Source organism: Aotus nancymaae, unplaced genomic scaffold, assembly GCF_030222135.1.
Source record: "Aotus nancymaae isolate 86718 unplaced genomic scaffold, 86718_ANA_hifiasm-v0.15.2.pri h1tg000006l, whole genome shotgun sequence".
NCBI lineage: Eukaryota > Metazoa > Chordata > Mammalia > Primates > Aotidae > Aotus > Aotus nancymaae.
In genome coordinates this window covers 41,467,797-41,477,030 of record NW_026988417.1, presented here as the reverse complement: position 1 = coordinate 41,477,030, position 9,234 = coordinate 41,467,797, and the positions used below count along the sequence as shown (strand labels likewise).

Here is a 9,234-nt window from a genome sequence, read left to right as displayed (position 1 = left end):
TTTGATAGAGTATTGCTACAGCCCTATGAAATTAACAAACATAAACACTCTTATTCATAAGTCAAAATAATTAGACTCTCAAGAGTTAATAGAGACAGACAATGAGCCAAACAATACATACACATGAATTAGAACTATTGGAATAAACGAGTCTAGAATTTAAAAGAAGCAAAAATCCTCAAAGAGATAAGGGGGAGAAAAAAATATATATATACAAATATAAATCATCTAAGATTTTCTTCATGTCCTCCCTCCTGTCACCACAAACATAACTCATGCTATGTGCATTTGCTGTATCCATGCTGGCTCAGTATTATTACTGATGCATTTTAAGGCAGGGATATAGGTTTTTTTTAACCTCTGCATATAAATAACCAGATCCCAGAAAATCCAATTATACAAAAGCAATGTCACTCCCCAATAGAAAGTCCATAGAAAGAAAGGTGGCCAAGGACTCTGGGATCAGCTTCCCTATTTTCTTTAGGCTTTCTCAAAATACACATCATCTTTTCTATGTGTTGACTGATGAGCAATACTGAGCATACTCTGAGCATTTTATAAGCATGGAACTGTTTTTTCTCTCCAAATAAAAGGCCATGAACTCTGTGCTTCCTTAAAGAGGCAGCTTAGAAACAGCATGGACTAGGAGTCAGAAAACCTGGTTCTAATTCCAGTTTTTCCATGATCAAGCCATCATGCCAAGCCTCTAGATCTAATTACTAGTTTTCAGAGGGAGGGAGGAAGACAGCTACATGTTAAATGATGCCACAAGGAAGCAATTAGAAAAACTGTGAATTCAGAAAACGTAGCTACAAGATGAATGGCTTGGTTTCTTCACCAAATAAATTGTAAAGAGATGAAGAGAATCTACTGATTAAAAGAGACTTAACAGACATATGAGAAGCAAATGTATGTGAGAAACTTGCTTGGAAATTGATTCAAACAAATCAAAATTTAAAAATCATTTTGAGACCGGGCACAATGGCTCATGCCTATAATCTCAACACTTTGGGAGGCCGAAGCAGGTGGATCACCTGAGGCCAGGTGTTCAAGACCAGCCTGGCCAATGTGGTGTAACCCCATCTCTACTAAAAAGACAAAAGTTAGCCAGATATAGTGGCGGGTGCCTGTAATCCCAGCTACTCGGGGAGGCTGAGGCAAGAGAATGGCTCAAGCAGGGGAGGCAGAGGTTGCAGTGAGCCGAGACTGCGCCACTGCACTCCAGCCTGAGTGACTAAGTAAGACTCTGTCTCAAAAAAAAAAAAAAATCATTTTGAAGACAATCAGGGAAACTCAAACACTGCCTGGAAATTTGTTGATGTTACAGAATTATCATTAGCTTTGTAGATGTGATAATGGTATTGTGGTTATGTTGTTAAATACTTCGTTATCTTTTAGAGATACAAACTGAATTAGTAATGAAGCAATGATGTTATGCATGGATTCTCCTCAAAATTACTAGAAGATGTGGGTGGGAGGAGTACTATGCAGGTAGAAGTGGGCAGGGACAGTCATAAAACAAAACAAGAGTGGCTGTGACTTGATGATTGTTATAGAGAGGTAAGCGGTCAATGGGGAGAGAGGAAGGCGGTTGATGGCACTATTATTCTCTACTTTCTTACATATTTGAAAATTACTATAATAAAAGGGATTTTTTTTAAGTGGTAAGTGTCTGTTTAAACATTTTTCATTTGTAACCACACAACATCTTTAATCTTTCACTTTGGTTATTTCTCAAACTGCAAAGTTCTTTAATCCAACGCAGGAAACAAAAAAAAAACTCTGTGTGTGTGTGTGTGTGTGTGTGTGTGTGTGTGTGTGTAGTGCCTTCTCACACGCCCTTGCAGCTGTATTTCTGGCATGTGGTCTAAATCTGATTAACGCAAGAAGTATCAGGCTACATGGTTGACAGAGCATATTCCAGAGAGGAAATGATAATAGTTTTCTCATTAAACCAGTCTTACAATACAGGTGAACATTTTTTCTGGCTCAGCTTCAAGTCTGACTCTCTGAGCGCCCCCAGATATTTTCTATACTTAATATCTTTTAATAAACTTATTTTCTGCATAAATTATTCAGTGTGAATTCTGTTATTTGCAACTAAGAATTGTGATTTATATAGCACTCTCAAGAGACACAACTGTTGTGAGAGATCAGAAGAACCGGTAGTATCAGAAAAATTATTTCTTAGACAATGATCTTTCAACTGATCTTTGAAAGGATGCATAGAATCCTAAAAAATACCTGGGTGAGAAGTGAGAAATGGAGAGGGGACCTTGCAGGAGATGCAGTATGAATAAAAGCAGAGAAGCAGAAATTACACACCATGGATCTAAAGACAATTCAGCTTGACCATAAGATAAGCAGAATGAAGATCAGCAGAGGAAACTACTATAGGAAAAGTATGATGGAGACAGTTGATGGTAGTTTAGACTAACACAAATCTGCTTAAAATAATAGACCCATCAAGCACTTACTATGTAATATGCTGATTACGTGACTTATCTCTTCCTATATTCATAATAATTCAATGAAAGGTTATTATCATTTTGTTGCAAACTGAAGCTCTGAAAGATTAAATAACTTTCCCAAACTTATATTACTGATAAGTAAGAAAATCAAAATTGGAAACTTGGTTAGCCTCCAGAGTTCAACATTTTATCCTCTGCCCTATACCTGCCTAAGGATTTCAAACCTCATTTTAGGGATAATAAGGGTTCACAAAAGATTTTCAAGCAAGTAAATTATTATCTCTGCTTCCAGAATTTTAAATAGACAGCAAGATATAAGACTGATTTCTTGAATAAATCTTTCTTCTTCTTATATCCGAAGCCACAATGCAGTTCTTATTGAACTAAATTTTTTATCGATTTCTAGAATTATATGTAATATCAGTTATTATACAATACTTGGGATAAGAAGAGATTTAGAATAGCAATACTGAATGTGGGGAATGAAACAGACATCTTTGGAATTTTTAGTGTATATATTTTCTTTAATAAATTTTTGATAATTTATTTTCTTGTAACACAGATGTCAATCATCAAGAACTATAAACATGATGAGACAAGGAATTATTTGAAGGTTATTTACTTAGTTAAATAAAGGGGTATCATTCACTCTGTAACTGCAGTCATTGTAGAATCATTCTCCTTTGGCTCTTCCCTAGTTTTACATTTAATTGTTTAAAATATTTTTATATTGTTCTGTGGGTTTTTATTTCTAATATCATTCAGATACATCCTGACCACCACAGGACAAGTCTTCATAAAGCAAGCCTGAACTGCTGGAAAGCCCTTTTTGGGTCTTACTGACCAGACATTTCCTCTTGCAATCTATTCCGTGACCATCCTTCAAGCTATCATTTTCTGTCCTGATGACTATAGAATTATTCTTCTCCTATTATGGAGTGCTCTTCACAAAAATCTGGCTCTCTCAACCAATTCAACCTACTCCTTTTCATTGTCACCAGACGTCTAAGAATTTTCAAAGCCTGCTTTGTCTCTGTGCCCTCCCTCTTCCTCTTCTTTACCTTCTTGTAGCCCAATCCCCGCCGACACACTTCTCCATTGACTCTTTTCTGACCACCCTGATTCATGACAACTCTCTCTTCTGAGATCTACTTCCACAGTCTTTACATAACAGTAAGCTAAAACATGGCTCCCTACCATGTGTTTATCTTTCTATAAGCTTCCTTGTAAGGCCCCAGATAAAACCCCTGAGGACAGAAACCTGTTGTGTCTTTTATTACGCCCTGCTCCTTCTCCAAGCATCTTCAGAATATGTCAAACATAGTAGAAAATATACAACAGATATTTAATTAGTATATGATGCTTTAAGAAATACTAGGAACACAAGAAAAGGAATATTCTTTCAATCCCTGATTTAAGCATACATAAATATCCCTGATTTTTTTTTTTTTAAATATGGAACGCTTCACGAATTTGCGTGTCATCCTTGCGCAGGGGCCATGCTAATCTTCTCTGTATCATTCCAATTTTTAGTATATGTGCTGCCGAAGCGAGCACAAATATCCCTGATTTTTAAAATGTTATAGAATATTCTATGTAGGGCATAGATATTCTCTCCTAGTAAATACACTCAATGAACTAAAATAAGAAAATTATAAGCACAGTACATAAAGTGTACAGTAAATGGATATTATTTATAAAATCTAGAGCATTTCATGCTTCCTGTAGAGTGAATTGATAGTCAACTATCACAAGCATAATTAACACTATCACAAGTTCTAACAAGAGCTTAGGAGTCAAAAATGATAAAACATGGAAATTTATTATTTTTTAATACTAAACTCTGAGGTCTTAAACATGCATCAGTGAGAGAAATATATGTTTATTTCCATTGCAGATAGACATTTTCAGGAATACCAAAGTCTTTTACTTTGTACATCTTTCTATTTTGTTTCAAAGTACAATTGGAAGAGTGGGCTTAATCTTTTAAATAGTTAATAAAACCTTAGGAACTCCTATGAGATCCGCGCTCACTAACCATAACCCTTAAAAAACAAAGTGTTCTCAGGCTACTTTTAAAAACTGGTTTGTGTCATACTATTTGTTCTTCAAGCTCCCCAGACCCTTGACCATGCATGCCACAAATATACTTCAGGTACAAATTATTTGTACTGTTAAACTTTAGAGTTCATGAAAACAAACATACAGGCTGACGAAAAAATTTGAAATGTCAGATTTCTGGGAAGAAAGATGAAGGTACATTACTGATAACATTTCTAAATTTAGAAAATTAAATAATATATATTTACTTATCAGGGACTTCAAAGCATCTAGGCTTCATAAACACATCCTAAAAAATAAATAATAGAGGAAAATTTTGGAACAAATTGTACATAGAAGATAACAATGTCTCTTAAATACTCAACCTCAAGAGTCTTTAATAGCACCCAGGCTTCCTAGGCACATACATCACATTTGGCTTCAATCTCTTAAAACCCACAGTAGTTTGAAAGTGGTTGTATAATAAGATAATGTCCCAGACAAAATAAAGATAAAATCTCAGTCATTTCACCACAGCAGATAAATCTATCCTGTCTTCATTACATGACAGGAAATGGTTTGTGATATGGTTTGGCTGTGTGTCTCCACCCAAATCTAATCTTGAATTATAATCCCCACGTGTCAAGAGAGGGACCTGTAATCCCCACGTGTCAAGGGAGGGAAGTGATTGAATTATGGGGGTGGTTTCCCCTTTGCTGTTCTCACGAGATTTGATGGTTCTATAAGGGGCTCTTCCCCCTTTTCATGCGCTTCTCCCTCCCATCACCTTGTAAGGAAGGACATGTTTGCTTCCCCTTCTGCCATGATTGTAAGTTTCCTGAGGCATCCCTGCCATGCAGAACCGTGAGTCAATTAAACCTCCTTTATTTATAAATTATCCAGCCTCGGATATTTCTCTATAGTAGTGTGAAAATGGACTAATACACTTTGTGAGGGCCACTATAACAGATTAGCACAAAACTGAGAGGTTTGAACAACAGAAATGTGTTGTCTCCCAGATCTGGAGGCCAGAAGCCAGAGACCACGGTCTCTTCAGGGGTAGTTCCTCCTATAGGCTATGAGGAAGAATCTGTTCTGTGCTTCTCTCTTGGCTTCTGGTAGTTTTCTAGAAGTATATGACATTCCTTGGCTTGTAGAAGGATCAACCTGGTCTCTTTATCTTTACATGGCCTTCTTCCTCTGTTGATGTCTATTTTCAAATTTTTCTTATTATAAGGACACCAGTAATATTGGAGTAGGGCCTATCCTACTTCAGTATAATGTCATCTTAAATAATTACATCTGCAATAGCTCTATTTTCAAATAAGATCACAGACTGGGGTATGGTAGATAAGGACATCAATATATGAATTTGGAGAGTAAACAACTCAATGCATAACAGAAATTAAGTTAATTTGTTCATGTGGTATACAAAAGCAATCATCCAGGACACGCATAGGACAAAAAAACAATCAAATTAGAGGGAGGAACTCTACATATGAAAGTTGTATAGATTTATTACATTTCAATAATTTATTCATACATGCATTCCAGAAAATCTATTGAATAATATCAAGAATGTAAAGGCACAATGGGGGATAAATGCTTGTTCAACATTTATTTAGTGGTGGTAGAAATTGACTGATGTCTATCAATGGATGAATATATTAAAACTATTTTGTATATACACACAATGGAATACTATTTAGCCTTTTTTAAAAAGAAGAAAATTCTGTCATTTGCGACAATATGTATGAATCTAGAGGACACTTTACTAAATAAAATAAGCCAAGCACTGAAATACAAATACCACATGATCTCATTTATATGTGGAATCTAAAAATGTCACTCATAGAAGTAGAGAGCAGAATAGTAGTTACCAGAGGGTGAAAGGTGGACAGGAAAAGGGGAGATGTTTACAATCTCCCCTGAAATCGTACAGTTTCAGGAGGAATAAGTTCTGGTCATCTACTGCATAACATGGTGACTACTGTTAATAACAATATGTTTTATATTTCAAAATTGGTTTGTAAAAGTGGATTTTAAATGTTCTCACCAGAAAAAATAAGTATGTGAGGTGATAAATTTATTAATTAACCTGACTTTGTCATTCCACAACGTATTCATGTATCAAAACATCACACTTGCCCCATAAATATATACCATTATTATAGGTCAATTAAAATAAAATAAAATTTTTTAAAAGAAAGTAACTGATGTTCCATTAATAAAATTATATACTTTCTTCATTTCAAAATCATGCATTAAATCTAACATAACATTTGCTTTTATTCTGAAATGTTCTGCTCACTTTTCTTATCATTTGTGATTAAATTATGTTAATAATTCATACTCATTAAGAATACAAGACTATAGTTATAGATAATTGTCCAACAAATATATGGAAGTCCTTTTTCTTTTGGCCATGATGTTGGTGAAATAGTTCCTACTTTTCTGTAGTTCTTAATATTTCTTCGGTTTTCTTTTGCAATTTTCAAACTAAAAGTCTTAGGAGGTATACTTAAAGTTCAAAATTTAGATAATAAAATAAATTGTTCATTCTCATTAAATACAACTTCATCATTACAGAAATTCAGCTGTGACTGCTGATTTCAGAGAACCATTTCTGGCTGGCTTTAGAGCAGGCAGCCCAGCCTAATGTATACATGTATACTAAACATATTACATGGAGATAAAATGACATCTAAGAGGAACCTGTTAAAATGTCTATTTTTTGGCCTTGTATGATCAGAGACAGAGAGCAGGAACAATATGTATTTTTTTGGTTGTATAAGGGATTATTCATGGAACTGTGAGTTCATAAACACCATATTTCCCATTCATTCCAGTGAGACTTCAGCAGCCACTTATGAATTGCAGACCAAGGAAGGTCTTTGATCTGACCCTTAATCGATTTTGCAAATTAGTAGGGGAAACTGTTGGATAAATCAGGGAATTTCAAAGTTGGAAACTACCTTGTAGTTGGAGGAAATACCAGAAAACCATTATTGTTTGTCTTTTCCCAGCTTTGCACACCAGGAAAATGAACTGTATAAAATTGTGGTGCATATAGGCTGGGCATGGTGGCTCAATCCTATAATAACAGCAAATTGGGAGGCTTAGGCTGGCAGATCACCTGAGATCAGGAGTTGCAGACCAGCTAGGCCAACATGGCAAAACCCATCTCTACCCCTGTCTCTATTAAAAATACAAAAAATAGCCTGGCATGGTAGTGCTTGCCTGTAATCTCAGCTACTCCAGAAGCTGAGCCAAGAGAATTGCTTGAACCCTGAAGGCAGAGGTTTCTGTGAGCCGAGATTGTGCCACTGCACTCCAGACTAGATGACCGAATGAAACTGTCTCAAAAAAAAAATTAAATTAAAATAAAGTAAAATTGTGGTACGCAGACTCTGGAATATATATCTGGGTCTGTGTCCCACTTCTGGCCCTTATTAACTATGTGACCTTAAACAAATCATTTAGCTTTTCTGTGTCTCACTTGCTTCTTTTGCAATATGGCAAAACAATAATACTGACTTCATTAAATTTTGCACAAATTAAACATGTTAATACCTATACAATATTCAGAACAGTGCCTGGTACATACTAAGCATGAATGTCACCTATTATTAAAAGTGTGTAACTGAACTGTAACTAAGTTTTATGATGTTAAGTATTGATTTAAACTTTAAACAACCATTTCTTAGTAGGCAAGGGTGGACAATGAGGCAACTGAGCACACATTCTACTCAATAAGTCTCCTATAATGAGAAACACTTATCTCTCCAGGGTGGCTCAACCCACAGCAAGGTGCTCTCTGGCCATACTGGCCCTATCAGACATGCTGTGAAAAGCAGTTTGTTAAACACAAGAGAATCACCAGCATCCTAGTACACACTCGGCTTACCAAGCCAGCCTATTTTACCTCTATTATTAGCATGCAGAGACTTCTGCCAAATAGTTGAGACTGTGGGTCCCAACATCTACTAGGGACTTTCCCTTTATCCCCACTGGATCAAGGAAAGATGGCAACCATTGTATTGTTTTGTTGTAGTTGTTTGACCTGAAAGTGTGTGTGTCTGGGTTTCTTGGTGTTAGGTACAACCAAAAATTACAAAAATCTGAAACACGTCTATAATCAAACCTGAAATCTAAGAGTGCTCAGCCATCCTATGATACACCTTAAAATGGTCATCTGGTTCAGCCATTCAACAGATGCTTATATCAGTAACCATAAAACAGGCAAATAACTTTTGGAAAACTTTAATAAAAGGTCACAAATTAGAAATTCCGCAAGATGAATCAAAGTATTATGAGAGAGAATGGGAGCAAAACATGTGCTGCAGAAGGCAGACAAATGAGAGGAAGAGATGAAGGTTTGGGAAGATTCCACAGAGGAAGCAGCATTTGTACTGGGTCTTGAAGAATGTGTGTTCCCATGAATGTGAATGTGAATCATTTGCAATTTGTCTTCTCTATAAGAAGTGAGGAATAGACCCATTTCCAACATTAAAAGTGGCTCACTGTAGCAGGACTGTCAACAGGTATAATAGAATCAATCCATTTAATGGGAAGAAAGTGGCATTGATGGTTTGAAAACAAATCATCCACTCACTAACCTCCATACACCCATCTTCTAAAGAATTATTAATGCAAGGAAAATTATGAAAAGGGTACAAATACACACTTGCTTGTCTCACTGGGCATGAGCACAGAATTCAAG

At 35.8% G+C, this 9,234-nt stretch overlaps 1 non-coding gene across 1 annotated transcript; it reads right to left on the bottom strand.

The window, feature by feature from the left end:
• Positions 1-3,920: 3,920 nt before the first annotated feature.
• LOC135271948 (U6 spliceosomal RNA) lies at positions 3,921-4,028 on the bottom strand. Its single transcript, XR_010340073.1, has one exon. It is a non-coding gene; the product is annotated as a U6 spliceosomal RNA (small nuclear RNA).
• Between the last annotated feature and the right edge of the window lie 5,206 nt (positions 4,029-9,234).